The sequence below is a fragment of the Gopherus flavomarginatus genome, chromosome 10 (genome assembly GCF_025201925.1).
Source record: "Gopherus flavomarginatus isolate rGopFla2 chromosome 10, rGopFla2.mat.asm, whole genome shotgun sequence".
NCBI lineage: Eukaryota > Metazoa > Chordata > Testudines > Testudinidae > Gopherus > Gopherus flavomarginatus.
In genome coordinates, this window is record NC_066626.1 from 21,503,345 (window position 1) to 21,520,655 (window position 17,311).

General features: G+C 39.3%; 1 protein-coding gene across 9 annotated transcripts in view; it reads right to left on the minus strand.

Annotated features, from left to right (window-relative positions):
• Nucleotides 1-17,311, minus strand: part of ABI2 (abl interactor 2) — a 122,303-nt gene that overhangs the window by 93,416 nt on the left and 11,576 nt on the right. Inside the window, exon 1 of one of the 9 annotated variants that reach the window (XM_050969602.1) lies at nt 15,211-15,344. The exons of the other annotated variants lie outside the window; for them this stretch is intronic. The gene's annotated coding sequence lies outside the window, so the exon portion shown is untranslated. Of the gene's footprint in view, nt 1-15,210; nt 15,345-17,311 lie in introns of those variants that run through there. 9 annotated transcript variants of the gene reach the window in all.

Genomic DNA, 17,311 nt, shown 5'->3' on the forward strand with positions numbered 1-17,311 from the left:
ACGCATGCGAAAGTTCCGCAGCCACTGCGAATCGTCCCACACCTGCAAAACTATGTGGTCCCACCAGTCTGTGCTTGTTTCCCGGGCCCAAAATTGGCGAGCAATGGTTAGAACCTCCCCCATTACCATCAGGAGCTCCAAAGCGCGGGGGCCCGCGGTTTCAGAGAACTCAGTCTCCAGGTCCTCATCACTCTCGTCGCCGCGCTGCCGTCGCTGCAGCATCCTCTCCTGCATTTGCTGTTCATGGTTCAGCATAGACAGCACGAGAATGCGTGAACTGTTTACAATGTCCACGATCAAGGTACTGATCAGACCAGGGTCCATGCTTGCTGTAAAATGGTGTTTGCTCACTTCACCCAGTAAAAAACGCGCGAAATGGCTGTCTGCTGCTTTCAGGAAGGGAGGGGGTGAGGCTGTACCCAGAACCACCCACGACAGTGATTTTTGCCCCATCAGGCACTGGGGTAGTAACCCATAATTCCAAGGGTCAGGGAACACTGCAGGAACTATGGGATAGGTACCCACAGTGCAACGCTCCTGAAATCGATGGACGCCTGGGACCATGGACGCACACCACCGACGTAATGTGCCCTAGTGTGGACGCGTAAAATCGATTTTATAAACCCTGTTTTATAAAATAGATTTTACTAATATCGATTTTAAGCTGTAGTGTGGACGTACCCTAAGATAAGACCAGGGAGAGGAAAATAGCAGAGATGTCTCTATGCAACAGCCACAGAATTGAGAGCAGAGTAGTGAGAAGACAAGCCCTCTTCTCCCTTCTAGCAGGGACAGTGTAATTTGAGAAGGCCTTCAAATGTATTCGACATATACTACCTCGTAGCTGATGAAAAACAGCCATCAAGTAGAATCCGTGACAAGAATCCCAGCAGCTTTTTGGGTGGGGGAGGGAGGGGCAGGGGAGGAGAACAGGGGAGAAGGAGCCTGGCTTCTCACCTGGACATTTCTACTTGACAGTGGCCCCTATCTGTCATAAAGGTTTGTGGCTAGGAAATTAAGTCATTTGGTATTAGGTTCAATAAGATTTCAAGCACCATGTGTCGTGGGGAGCAGGGGGGATTTATTAAACAGATTAGAAAGAATACACATGGTACTGAGTGAGATTTTGGGGAGAGAAGAAAGGAATAAGAAAATGTAAATTAGGATGATGTAATATAGGGGAAAGAAATATGTAAATAGTGGAGAGAATAGGAGATGGATGCTGAAAGCAACGCAAGACATCCATTTTAGTAAGAGAAAACAGGAAGCGAAGCCAGAAAGGAAAGAAACGCAAGTCTGCTCTGAAAAGTTACTATGTAAAGTGGTATCTTCCTACTAAACAGATCTGCTCCCTGTGTGTTTCCAGAGTTATATCTGCTTATTTTTCCGACAGTATTGTTTTTGTCTATTGCTCCTATTATCACTGCACAACAGATCGTACTGGGAAAGCAAGCTGGATTCTAGTCTCGCTCACTCAGCAACAGAATTGCTAGCCAAGTTCCAAATGTCAGTTGAAGTCCCATGTAACTCTTAATGGTGATCACACATAAAAGAGGACAGCTGGACTCTCAGAACAGCTTGAGTCTGAAGGACTGGCAGTTTGTTTAATATCTTTTCAATTATCAATTGAGCAAATTTGATACGGAGCTATCAACTCTCAAACACAGAACCTCACAAGGCCTTGTTTATAGTGGCATTTTTCAGAATAAAAGTGCCCTTTAAAGGACTTAACTATAGAACCGTAAGAAAGTGTATAGCAGATAACTATCACCAATTTAAATGTAAAACATCAGGAATGTGTTTTGGGGTTGTTGGGTTTTTTGGTGGGTTTTTTTTAAAGCAATATAAAGAGTACAGATTGTGCTTATATCACAAAACAGAATGAACTTGGATCTATTATATGCAATTGTACTTATTTTAACTAAATGAGTTATGCACTGACCAGTCAACCACATACCTCATTTGAAACCAGAAGTACGCAACCAGACAGCAGCAGAGACAAAAAAAGAAAGCAAATACAGTATAATACTGTGTTAAACATAAACTAGTAAAAAAATAAAGGGAAAGCAGCATTGTTCTTCTGCATAGTAAAGTTTCAAAGCTGTATTAAGTCAACATTCAGTTGTAAACTTTTGAAAGAACCACCATAATGTTTGTTCAGAGTTACAAACATTTCAGAGTTATGAACGACCTCCACTGCTGAAGTGTTCATAACCTGAGATTCCACTGTAAGACTGCCCAATTTACTTTGAGACACTGTTGACCCACAGCAAATATTTTTATGTTTTTGCAGACTATAAAAGCCTTGGGCTTTCTCGGATAGGAATAAGTCTTAAACTAAACCCACTAGCCAAACCTATTTTCACCAAAATCTCACCCTCAGTTTGAAAAAACTAAGTCAAGTTAATGTCTGATCATCTCTACTGTACATTGTACAACTCGACTTTGAAATTTTCAAATGGCTTAGATATTGCAGCCAAAGAGAACAGCCAGAGGGTGCTAAAGATTGGCAGAGATTGGGGATAGTGCTGCCTGTCTCAGAGAAAAGCATTGCATCCCATCTGCTCCAACTACGCAGAAATCCAATTACAAGTACACTTTGTTTTCAACAAGCCCTTTGCAAGGTGACCAGCTAATAAATGCACTAACCTATTCTACAATACAACTTGTAAACACATTTGGAAAAGGTAAATAGATATGGAATAAAAACATACTCATGTTTTAGGCATTATTTATGCAACAATGAATGTCAGATCACAGAAGGAAGGCTGGAGAGTAAGTCTACAATTTTTCAAACCTGTCATCTATTTTTTTTTTTTTAACAGTTCAACAAAACCTACAGGTTCAACAGAAAACATCCAGCAGTTCTGCCCCACATGCACACTGGACTTGCTCACTTTTCCTAATCAAGCTATTCAAGAGGCACCAGAGCAGCATTCTTTTTGTTTGTGCAAAATGGTAAGTAGTATTTGTCAAGTAATTTACTGCTTGTGTAAAACCTACCTGTAAAAGACCTGAATTTTAAAAAAAAAAAAAAAAAAAAAGATTTCAATAGTCGGGAAAGAACAAAGCATTTTGGAAATTTAAGTAAACTGTATAAAGCCACATCAACCACAAACTTACAAACCACCATTGGAGGGAGCAGGGAGGGAAATCTATAACCAAAGGACATCAAATTAACTTGGTCTGGTGTTTCTGATTAGAACAGATCTTTGTGAGTGGACATCAGTACTGGCAGGAGTTTGACTAAAGCTCTGCTTACTTACAGAAGAAGAAAATAGAAAATGAGATGTTAATTCTTTGCTGTAAGATATGTGTACTCCATCCAAAGCATAAATTCAGTGCTGCACTCATGGCAAAAGAAACAGCTGCATCTAAAAAGCAAACCACTGGCATAATGATGGCCAAAACAACCCAAAACTTGCCAAGATAATGTAAGTGTCTATGAATGGCTATTTTTACTGGTTTACCCATATCAGGACAGGAGATTATGTACAAAATAACTCCTCTGAATCAAAAGCTTAGACCCTTGAAAGACAGCAAGTCACTGCAAAGAGTGAGCTTAAATACTTGAGAATACTAGCTGTACTAAAAAATACTTTGGAAGCAATCCGTAAGCAGACTCAAACAATTTAGCCTGTCCTCTTGTTTACAGAGGATCCCATTTGTTTTATATTCAACATTTTCAATTTTTTTAAATTTTCTACATTCAACACAAAGAAAGTAAAAGATACAAAGGTTAGCTGAAGATAGAATATAACTTAACAAGGAAATACTGCACTAAATTACAGATTTAAAGTACCTGACATGGCAGAGTTCCTACAAGAAAGACTGCAACAACGCCTTAGCCTCTTTGTAACCCTCACAAACCACTGAAGTCTGTAGCATCGCTCTGGAGGAAGATCACAATTTTTCTGTGCCCTTGGCCTTTTACAGTCAGCTACTCTTCTAGAGGTTAGTGAACAAAGTTCCATCAGAGCACATTACCCAGACAAATAAGATAACCAATTCACTTTGATTTCAATAGAAAATCTGTACTGTCAAATTTACAAAGAGACAACTATAAAAACAGAACAGCATACAGCTAAAGAAATACGATGGGAAATACTGCTACACCAGCACAAGAAGTCAGTATGCTAAAAAATGTAATCCCTCCTCATGTAACAGATGTATAGATGAACAAGACAAGCTCTTTAAAGATGCTCTAGAAAGTGTCTGTGTCCTTGGTAGTTAGGCCTTCCTCTCATGTGGACATCCACCTTTACATCAGATTATTTCTTGAGTATCATAATCATATATTAATCAAGGAATACCCAGCTCTAAATAGTTTCTGCTACACAAAATTTCTTCGTAATACAAGGATATTTCCAGAGAACATTTTTAACATATATTCTCCCCAAAAATCAACAAATACACCTCTACCTCAATATAACGCGACCTGATATAACACGAATTTGGATATAATGTGGTAAAGCAGCGCTTGGCGGGGGGAAAGGGGGAGGCACACTCCAGCAGATCAAAGCAAGTTCAATATAATGCGGTTTCACCTATAACACAATGAGATTTTTTGGCTCCCGAGGACAGTGTTATATCGGGGGTAGAGGTGTACTCCTTATTTCCCACTCTTTAGAATGTATGTAACACTGCAGTTCCAATAGACGCTTTCAGATATGTTCAGATGCTGATTTCTGCACAAAGTGTTGCTGGTCTACCCAAGTTTTGCATACATGTCCATTAGCCACTCCTATCAACAAGGGTTTCATCAACACTTAGCAGCACTTCATGTCCATCCAAATGGAGGTACATATTTCTCAAGATCTGTTTTTTTAAACTGAAGAACATCATTTTTTCAATCAATATTTATGCAGCTGGCAGAACTCATATTGGACAGGCTACACACCATCTCTCACAACCATCTTGACAGAAGCTGAATAAAAATGTAGTGCCATTTTATGCTATTTTTCTCCCTCCAGACAGTCACAATTAGAGATGGCTAATACAACTGAAACAATTTCAGAACTTTCACAAAGCAAAGTACACACATTTCAATCAATCCAAAAATTACATAAACTAGCAGCATTTTACTAATTACCCAAGTTTGGCTGAAGGTAGATTGTTATATATAATCTCTAAAGAGAAAGAGATCATATAGAAACTTGGATTACTTTGAATAAAAGGAAAGCTCCTTCCTGAGTTATAATTCCCAACTTGAACTTGGAATGTTTCAATAAAACCTTAGTTTTATTCCAAACAATAGAATTATTAAACTACTTCGTACACAAACCAAATTTCATCCTATCTAATGAGTGACAATACCATATAATTTTACATACGTTGGGAAGTCTCTCAGTGCCAAGAGATTGAAGCCTTAATACACATCCCTAGAGAAAGATTTCAAATCATAACCACAGCCATGAAGCCAACTTATTGGCATAACACTAACAACATGCTCAGAATCTTCCAGACAGATATATAACGTTGCCAACCCTCCAGGATTGTCCTGGAGCCTCCAGGAATTAAAGATTAACCTTTAATTAAAGATTATGTCATGTGATGAAACCTCCAGGAATACATCCAACCAAAATTGGCAACCCTCAACATCTAGGATTCATATGGCACATGTAAGAGGCATGGAGGTATGGCAGACCAGGCTGGGGACTAGGTAGAACAGTGCCAGATATATGACGGCTGTGTGGAAGAAGAACCAGCATGAGAGGAAAAGGATGAAATGAAGACATGCTTTTGGAGGGAACAAAGAGTTAGGTTGCGCCAGGAGGCTTCGAAGGCAACAATAAAAGATTTTAATGACAGAGGCAATGAGAAACCAAGGAAGGAGATTTGAAAAGAGGCTGAACATAGCAAGCACAGTGGACAAACTAGATGACATTTGTACAGTCACCAGAACACTCTTCTCCTAAGGTGGAAGATCCTCAGCACTTGGAGGAGTTTGTGTTAAAAAAATAAAATAAAATAAAATAAAACAAAATAAAAATGCTCACTTCCTTCACCTTTAGAGCAACGAGACAGCAAATGTGAAAAATCGGGATGGGGTGGGGGGTAATAGGAGCCTATATAAGAAAAAGACTAAAAAATCGGGACTGTCCCTATAAAATCAGGACATCTGGTCACCCTACTCACCTTCAAGACCCTCTAGCCCAGTGGTCAGCAACCTGTGGCATGCAGGCAGCACACGAGCTGATTTTCAGTGGCACTCACACTGCCTGGGTCCTGGCCACTGGTCTGGGAGGCACTGCATTTTAATTTAATTTTAAATGAAGCTTCTTAAACATTTTAAAAACCTTATTTACTTTACATACAACAATAGTTTAGTTATATATTACAGACTTATAGAAAGAGACCTTCTAAAAACGTTAAAATGTATTACTGGCACGCGAAACCTTAAATTAGAGTGAATAAATGAAGACTCGGCACACCACTTCTGATAGATTATAGGGTAGAGCAGGGGTCAGCAACCTAATGACCATATTTCCAATTCACTATCACACCTGAATTGGCCAAGCAGCTCAGCACAGAGCTACAAGAACTCATATTCCAGAGACGGTCTCTGCAACATTCCAAACCTCTTCTATGGTAGCAAAAAGCTAAAGTCACGTCTCAAACTTTGATCATTTCTCAAGTGCACAATGTCACCGCTGTCTGCTCAGTATTGGGACTATATTTTCAGAGAGCAATGTCTTGAGAGAAAAGCAAAATATGGCACCCCATTTCACAATATTTCAGTACAATACTCACAAAGTTATGTTTAATTAATAGAGGCAGACCATTTTATCTATCTAGGGAGTAAGATGTGCAAGGATTTGTGGCAACAAATATCAAAAGCAGCAAACAACTTTTCTAAATTATTTTAAGTTTATGCAAGTAGTATGATTGACCCGGACTCAAAAACAAAAATTTTTAATATTGTCATCATGTGTCATGACTGCTCCATAAAGGAGGATGGAATCACAACTGAAACTGATAAGATCAATGAATTCCAAAGTAAATGCTCACAGAAGATCCTCAAGGCCCACTAGAAAGACTTTCTTGAAATATCAGAAATTCTAAGTAGAACAAACCAGTCTAAAGCAAATATGGTAAGATACAGACATATTTAGGACTCTCTTTAAGGATGCCACCAACACAAAGCGTAAAGGTCAAGTGATAATAGCGACATTACATGGAAGAGAAAAAAAAAAAAGAGGGCAACCTAGATAAACATTATGCAGAACAGAGGAAGAAGCTCAATCCATCAACATGACACTCAGAAGCATGAACAGACCAGCACAAGAGCAAAATAAACTGAGGAATCTGGTGGATGTCCTGTGTGCCTGTAGGTCCGGGAAGATAAAGAAAAAAGACATGGCAGAGCAAGGAGCAAAAACAGAAAATGACTGCAGCTAACCAGTAACTGTGAAGGAGAACCTGGGACTCCTTTTAAAGCAGCTTTTGCTTGGTTACAAGACATGAAGCAGCCCCAAATTTCATTAGAACATTTATCTTAATTATGGCACATCACCAACATTCAGGTATATATAACGGACACTCAAACTTAGCCTGTGCACCCAATTTGTAACAGTATTCTTTTCTTGGAGCATGATGGTGCAACAAACTGAAGAATGAAAACTAAAAATAGCACAGCTAGGATTTAAGAAAAAGATAGAACATTTTTTATTCCACTGCAATTTACCAAGTAATATGTATAACATCAGATCAGTGACTGGAAACAAAGTGTGATCTATAGGTAATAAAATTCACATAACAGAAGGCTAGCAAGCCAATAAAAGCTAATTTGTCCTGTTAATTTGTTCAAGAGTAACATATTACCATTTTAGGATCATAACTGTTAAGCAGAAATTAACAGCTGATCATATCCTGATAATTGGGAGTAGGGGGAGACCTGTACAGGAGACTGATCAGTTAAATCTGGCATTACATTGTTCCCGTGAGCTACACATACTTCATCTGTAGACAGTCTGAGTGCTCTCATATCTTTCAGTTCCGGATTGCAGGTACACAACAAAGCGTAAGTTCTCCCTTTGGCCTAATGCTGCAGCTTAAACTTGCCTTCCCTTTCGAAAGTCAGGGAGCACTCTTACGGTGGTAGACCCACAATTATCTGAAATAAGGTTCTGAAAGTGACCCAAATAGTGCTTAAAAGGTTAAAGACTCACTATGAGGTTTCCTCCTAAATCAATGTGTGGTAATTTTCTGCTAACACAGCAGCTCTGCAACTGCCTGTTAGCAACCACGTGGAGGTAGAACCAGGGCCGGATTAACTTTTTGTGGGCCCCAGCACCAAACATATTTGTGAGCCCCTATGTAGTCACTGTGGGCTCTGAGTGTGGGCCTGGTGTGACAGTGCCATAATATACCCCGTACTGAATCTCAGAGACATTTTTAATTTTGATCACACACCTCTACATGACTATATGCATTGTCATACACAGCTTCCTCAGCCCCTAGTTTTTCTCATTGAGCTGTACACTCACATGAGTTTACCAGTGTCCACAGTGAGTAGAACTTTCATAGTGATCAGGGAAACTCCTCACTGATTTATCTCCTTCCTCATTCAGACCTTCTATAACCATGTCTCCAGTACCATCCTATGTCACCAGTCACTGCATGTGGTCCTAGTCTCAGCTCAAAGTTTTAAAGCCTGATCAATTCTGACAAATCCCTCCCTCAGCACCCATCCTGCCATTTGAGTAAGCCACTTGGAAACATCATTTCCCCAAAGTGACGACTTAGCCCTTGGGAATCCGAAGACACCAGCCTTTCTCCCTCTGCTCCCATCTACATGCTAGTCTGCTACCTGATCACCACCACCTCTCCCCAAGCTTGCTTCCTTTCTACTCTTGACATGCTCCCAAACCAGCTGGGGCTATTCTCCTGCTGCAAGCCTGACCAACTTCCTCTTTCTCTGCTCCCCTTGACATTCCTTTCCTACTGGTGACCACTGTTCCTTGAGGTTAACTCCAGTTTCTTCATCTACTCTAGCTTAACGGCCCCCAGTAGTCACAGAGCCACTGGTAGCTTCTCTGGCTAAAGCCATGGGGCCAATTACCAGAGGCCAGCCTTAGATAGCTGCAGCTACTCGTCAAGATGGCAATTCCAAAGCTAAGCATGCTTGACCTTGGAATGGCGGAACTAAGGAATCTAAATCCTCAGCACTGGCCCTAGGCAGCTGCAGACTCTGGAGTTAGGCACTTCCCTCCTCTAGGCCATGGCTTTAAGTACCTGAGATTCCCGTCACCTGCAGCAGAGGCCACCAATTCCCACGCACCCCTCAGCCAGCACACAGTTATGCAGATAGTGCAGTCTGAATGATTTTGGAGGCTGGGGTGCCAGGAGGTTGCCATCCCTGAGCAGAAGCTCTGCAACAAGCTTACATGCACCCCTTCCGCTGAGAGACCAGGACCCTGTGAAGACAGTGGAGTTACCCTGTGGATAATCAGTTCTGTCCAAAGCCTGTTGAAGTGAGTGGGAGTCTTTTCACTGTCTTTAATGGGCTGCGTATAGAAGTAAAGGACCCCATTCTAGACTCTAGGAGCAAAGTGTATTCTATGCGGCACTGGGTTTATTATTGTAACAGGAAGGTCTCACATTACCTAGTGAATAAGCAACACCTCCTACAGCAACTAACTTTTTCTGAGAGGCTTCCCACCCAGTTACTAAATGTAAACTTGCTTTGCTTACAAGGGCTGAAAATATCAGGTAATATGGTTACAAAAGCAAGGCACTTCTGAATTCAGTAAGAATTTTGGATGTGCACAGACCACAGACAGGACTGGTTCCAGCATGGTTACAGAACTGCAGTAACGTGGAACAATTTTCAGCTTGTGTGATTGGAAGATATCTGGATCCATATTATAAGACCATCCTCCATAAATGAGGAAAAGTTGAGGTGCCTTTATTATTTTTTTGTTCCATTCTTCATTTCTATGGGGAATTTGCCAGTGCAATATTACAGTCTTCCTTTTAAACAAAGGAAACTTAAAAAAAATTAAAAAAAGGTAATGGCTGCTGAAAATAGCAATTCCAGTCCTAGTTAGCTAGGAAGACCCCAGCATTTGTTGCTCAATTTTATCCTACTTTTTCTACAGCAAACTACAGTGGATAAGAACATAAGAATGGCCGTACCGGGTCAGACCAAAGGTCCATCTAGCCCAGTATCTGTCTACCGACAGTGGCCAATGCCAGGTGCCCCAGAGGGAGTGAACCTAACAAGCAATGATAAAGTGATCTCTCTCCTACCATCCATCTCCATCCTCTGACAAACAGAGGCTAGGGACACCATTCCTTACCCATCCTGGCTAATAACCATTTATGGACTTAACCACCAGTTTGGCCTAGAAACTCCATGTGAGTTTCAATCCATTAGTCTTGGCAAGGACTCATGCCTTTGCCTATTTTTGAGGGAGCTGGAATGGACAGTTGTGGGTTCAAGCATTTCACTGTTGGAAGCATTTTTCTAGGACATTAATATTCCCAATGAGGCTCTCACAAATGTTGCATATCACATATGGATGGTGTGAAGGGGGGTAAGAAGCAGGCAATCTTGAAAAAAGGGGGTTCCATGGCATGGCACGGCCCACTCACACATTCTCATGAGCAAGGAATAGGAAACAGAACAGAAAGAAAAAGCAATCTGATCTTAGGAACAGGAGATAGGGGATCATATCCAGATAAGATATGAGATCTAAGGAATCTTACAAAATACACAGTTAATTCTATCTAATCATTATTATTTGTATTGTGGAAGCAACTAGGAGCCTCGGGTTCATTGTTAGAAACTATAGAAACACAGCAAAGAAATTCTCCCTGTCCCAAGGAGTTTACAGTCTAAATACATGACAGCAAAATGGATACAAATCTTAAATTTTAAAAACAAGAAAATTCTCAGGCCAAAAAATAAAATGTTAATTAATTATAAATATCTGTTACGCAAGTGAAAGCTCCCGAGATTACAAAAATCGTTCTCAAAAAATATAATAAAAAGCCTAACCATTTCAATGTTTAAGATAATCAAGTTGAATGTGTATAGGTCTTTTAATTTTAAATATAAATTTCCATACTAAACCTTAACTCTGCTCATTCTCATTGGCCAAATAAGTGTAAACCTGGTCATAAATAATCTACATCTTAATTTTCACAGTCACTAACACAATGAAGAAGTGATCTAAGGGAATTATCTTACTCACTTATGACAACACTTAAACTAAAGTGTTTTTAGATTGCTACAAACTATTCATTACTTCTTTAAGACTATATATGTTACCAGATAGAGGCTTTTAATTACTTCTCTTTAGCAAACATGAACACATTCCTCAGAAGCATATGGAGTTCCAAATGTGAGTTTCACACATAAAGCTACTATTATCTGGTGTTATCTTAAGGGCAAGGCCAAAATTTAAACTGTTGATATAACTGAGACACAGGGTGACAGGTATATTTCATTTGTGTGTTAAACATATAAGCACAAAACCATAGCCATGTACTCCAAAGTTTCTTCACATGCAAGGCAAACTATGCAAATAAAGCAGAAGGTATCTCTTTAAATGACATGAAGTCCTTTAAAAAGCATCCTTTTTTGCATGGATATATTTGAGAGTTTTAACACAGGCTGCAATGAGCATACACTGCAGAGGGGATCAGCAAGGTACAGGGAGAGCAGAGTTAAGATTGTTCAGGTGACCGTAACTGTGCACTGCCCCGTCTAATGTTTGGGGTTTAGTATAACTAATTTTTATTTCCAGGCTGGTATGTGTGTTTCAAAAAGCAAAAATCTTCCCCTAATAATACCATTCTTCCCTACTATCAGTCCTCCATAAAGTTATAGATATTTAGAATCCCAGCTCCAATGTGACGGGGGGGGGGGGGTTAATTTTGCATAGGATTATATTGCAGTTATCCTTGGTGTCTTTGGATAAAGGCTTTCTGAAAAATCTACTGCATAAGCAAAACCGTCACTTATAATATCTTGTCAGTTTTAAAACAGCTTTTCAAAATAGCTATTGCCATCAGACCATATAATGAACCAATAACTGATGACATTTACTACTTGTTCTACTATCTCTTCTGTTCTCCCATATGGCGATTGCAAGAGGTTGGGAGCAGACGCTGGTAGACATGTCCTTCCTGTTATCTTCTACTGATACCCAGGGAGAGAATGAAAGATATACTCCAGTATACTTTTATTTTTGGTAGCAATGCAGACTTCTACTATCAGAATTGCTATCAACATGAGAATGCCAGTACAACCCAGAGATTTCCAAAAACAAGCTGTAATCCACTAGTGAGTCACAGTCCCAAAGCATTACATGATGTAAAGATAAGCCTCTTGTATTACTATATAGTTATTAAAGACAACTGAAATATTAAGCATGACCATTAAGGTAGTGAGGGGCTATATAGGGAAAAACAAATGGTTACAATTCTAAGACGTCATCTACAGGTAAGAATAAAGCTAAGTCATGTATGGGTCCATACTTTAAGACTAATTTCTCTTTTGGTTCTTAGGACATCAAAGATTAAGAGCACTACAAAAGTAGTACACCGAGCCAGTGGTAGACACTTCTGCACCACTTTAATGGCACGTCTAGCTGACAGGAACTGAAGAAAGCAGTATCCAGTACTCAGATGGTCATGAGGAACGTCTTAAAAGTGAGTAAGAGGAAAAATAGGACTATGAAGAATGAGTTGGTAAAACAATCTTAATATTTCTTCCACTCACAGGCTAATAAACATATAATTCAATAGTTAAAGTTACATTTTTTGGTAGAGTGAATTAAAGTCACTGCTAGATTGGGACCTTTGAAGTTCAGCTTCAACCTTCAGCAAATGTATCACTAAGCTATAAATTCCAGAAGCAATGAAAATACACAGAAAAATGAATAAATGCTGGCGGGTTTTTTTGGTTATCTCAGAGGCAAAACACAAACACTGGAAAGATGCAATGATCAAAATTAACAAAAAGGGTTTGAAACTTGTTTAATTCATGTTCATTTGGCAAAAAGTTCATTAATCATGAAAGAATTCAGGGTAAAAGAGACTTCATTTATTTTTTAATTGTTCTTACAGGTATTTTAAATCTATATTCAGCAAGTTCTACTACTGCATGAACAAAGAGGGCATCCTTTACACCATGGTCAACAAAACTTCTGCACAATGAATCTTTTTATTTGACAGGGACTTCTTTAAACAATAGCCCCATCTCTAAACAAAGCTGTTTAGGCTTACTGTCCGTGAAAAGTTATGGGATGTGAAGACTACAGATGCACTTGGTCAAGGGACTTCTTTAAACTATGCATTCATTTCTCTATTCCTCATGCAATTTCCTCTCTCATTCCCACTGGTTCCTTAAGTCCAGAAGACTCCCACCAACTTCATGTCTACCCTAACCACCACCATCTCAAAAACACACACAAGTGTACTTTACTTATTGGCTTTTCTATGGTGTTCGTACTGTAATATCAGACCATTTTACATATTGCTAACTAATAATGCTGGAGAGTATATGAATATGTAACATATTAACAATACATATTATCCATACCATATATATATATATATATATATATATATATATATATATACACACACACACACACACACACACACACACACACGTATTAAGCACAAATATTGCAACAGTGATACAGCCTAAACTGGCCTATACCATGATCTAATTCACTGATGCTAAGTATCCTATAACTCCTTGCATTTGCTGAGGTAAGTATTTGCATTAAGCGGAGAGGAAACTTGTTAAAAATCAAGATGCATTCATTCTATGTCTTAGTACAACCTAAGGAAGAACCTTCACAGATCAGTACCTGGAAGGCTAGCACCCAAAACAAAATAAGGAAGGAAAAGAACAAGAAGTTAGGGAACTGGGTCAAACTGAGGGTTGGATTTTAGTGATGCCTAAGGAGATGTATAGCTTGTAAAATCATATAAATAATACCAGCTGAAATGTGTGCCCTGGGAGACCACACCTTTGGTGTAAGATGACTGTACCATCGCTGTACGGGATTGCTCTTCAGAGACTGATATGATATAGAAGCTTTTTCCTGTACCATATTAATATACCTGACATTGGTTATTTGGTTTCTTGAGTATATTTCATAACGAACCAAAGTGCGGTCAAGCAATTGACTATACAATTTATCAACAATATATTCTCAACACCCCAAATTAAGGAAGCACAAACCTCATTTTGCAGATGAGGAATCTTGGTACAGAGGGATAAAGAGACTAACCAAGGTTACACAGGAAGCGTGTAGCAAAGCCAGGAACAGGATACAGCTCTCCTGAGTTCTGATCCATAGAGCCCTGCAAATCCACAGATATCCGTACCCAGGGACCATTTTGGGGGATCACAGACCAGATGTGGATACATTTTGTATCCATGCAGAGCTCTGCCAACTCAATGCCTTAACCAGAAGACTATTCTTCCTTTCACACATGCATCTATTTGGCTATTCCATGTTAGAACTAGCTTTAGCAGGACTACAATAAAAACTGTTGCACACGGTTAATGGCACTGCTTAAAGCCCAGGGGAGACGGATCCTTGGGGAAGTAAACTCACTTGTGTGTTACTTGATTTCCTCATATTGTGAAACAGAACTGATACTTATCTTCCTTTGTTAAGGCCCTGAGATCTACAGATAAAAAGCATTTTACATATGAACTATATTAATTAAAACTGCATGGGAGTATAGGTAGACAGAACATAACTGCTCAAGGTGTGTTTCAGTTTGTGTAGAAGCGTGCAATGTAGACGATGGCATCCTGGAGTAGTATAGCTGTTTAACAGCAAAATTAGAAACAAGGTTGACAAATTCACTAAATACATATACAAAACAGAAAACCCCTTCGCAGGGATTCAAAGCAATCCCTGCACTTCAGAGTCTCAAATTCAACATTCTTCCTCTTTAAATTGTATCTCATTCCAACTCCCACAGAACCCTTGGGGTTGTCTGGCCTTTCATAGCTACTCCTCCATTAGTGTTTACTACTTGTATTATGGTAGCGCTTATAGCCCCTAACTGGTATCAGAGCCGCATTGTGCCAACCACTGTACAAATACATAGTAAGACAGTCCCTGTCCCAAAGAGTACACAATCTAAGTAGACAGGACAGACAAAGAAAGTTTTTTCCCCATTTTACAGATGGAGAACCAAAGCACAGAAAGAGAGAAAGTGACTTACCCAAAATCAGAAAGGAAGTCTGGGGTAGAGCCAGGAATTGATGCCAAAATCTCAAGTTCCATTCCAGTACTTAACCACAAGACCAACCTTTCTCCTCACCAAATGAAATGAAGTATATCAGCCTCAAAGGATGCTCCACTTGTGGAAAACTGCTGATTCAACATAGCCTCTATTGTAGCACATATGATACAATGCTGTCTTAAAGGTGACATCCAAAAGAAAAAAATGTGCTCATTTTTGGTTCTTTATGGTTTATAAAAGAGACAAAAGACTTTTTTCTCCAAAAGAGCTTTCTGCCTTTTTTTTTTTAAACTTTAGAAATTGAGATCTTGCTTTGTTATTCCTAGAAGTTGCTATGTCAACGGCAGAACTTGGCCAACATTGTGTATTCAGAATTTGAAAGCTGAGCAACTGCCATGTGAAAGGATTAAGTTAGACTTGTCAAAACTGTTTTTGTTAGCACCTATTTCAGCCAAACAACTGACAAACAGCTGGGAAGAAAGATCTCTGTTAAAGATGTAACATCATGACCTTTCAAATGAGGGCAGAGAAAGCTCTCACTCCTGTTCTCCGATCCTCTAAGGCAGCCTAGATAAAAAACAGTGAAGACAAATCCTCATACTTCTTATATTTTTGGGTCAAACTCAAGCAAAAAACCCACACATCTGCAAAAATAAGATGCAAGTCTTCTTTGATCATAAAACAGAAAAAAAGTGACACAACCTAATTTTTCTACCCCCTCTTCAACTCACCTTTAAATCCATTCCTAGCCCAGTGAAGTATGGGCCTTCACAATAGTATTTTTCACTTTCTGTCCTAAATGTTGTAAACTGTTACAGCTTGCATTCCAGCTTACCATTAACTACACATCATTTGATAGAGTTAGGTGATTTTTAAGAACATAGGTCCAAAGTAGTATATGTCATTTGTAAACTGTCTTTGAATGAGTAGCATTAATATATTACAAAGGCATGCAACAGGCTGGTTCACTGACAATTTACACATTTATATTGAGCTTGAATCTTGACTTTGAGTACACAACCTTGGACACCCCCAAATTCACCAAGGGATCTCTTAGGAAAGTTCCAAATTTATTATTTCTAACCGATCACAAGATGATCAGTAACTGTTTACTGTTATGCTCATTTATTCCATTAAGCATCTTGTTGGGCATGCTCTTGAGTACTGTTCTCTTCCCTTTGGAGAAAAATAGATCAACTGAAGTAACCAGTTTTATGTAATGGACTCAGCCAAAAAAAAATTAAAATAAAACTGTTGAAGGCAAACTATTACATTGCAAGCAAAGATGTTGACAATAGATCCACCAGAAAGGTGAAATACTGCCAACAAGTGTAATATCAGAGATCCTGACTCTACAGATTCCAGTTCGTAGACTTATGTACGGAAACGTACTCACAGAGAAGAGTCTACAGTCTAAGTCAGGGGTAGGCAACCTATGGCATATGTGCCAAAGGTGCCATGCGAGCTGATTTTCAGTGGCATTCACACTGCCTGGGTCCTGGCCACCGGTCCGGGGGGCTCTGCACTTTAATTTAATTTTAAAGGAAGCTTCTTAAACATTTTAAAACCTTATTTACTTTACATACAACAATAGTTTAGTTATATGTTATAGACATAGAAAAAGACCTTCTAAAAATGTTAAAATGTATTACTGGCTCATGAAACCGTAAATTAGAGTGAATACATGAAGACTCGGCACATCACTTCTGAAAAGCTGCCAACCCCTGATCTAAGTGCTTGTGTGGGTACTTCCTGAAATAGGTCAAAAGTATTTTCCACGATATTCTGAAGATCATCACTGTCCTAGCTAGCAAGGCTAAGCACACATTGATCCTTTTATACAACGCTACATCATCTTCTCCAGGATTCTGCACATTCAACAGCTGGCCAGTTCTGGAGAGGGAACCTCACTGTGGAATCAAGATGCCCAAGGAAAGACATCAGGATAAACAGGCTTACCCCTCTTTAGAGTTAACCCACTAAATGCTGGATAGAGAAAATGCTGAAGAATGCCTCTGTAGATACAACACACCACATCGCTGTATATTGGTTTATATAAGAGCACTGCAGTATTTTCAAT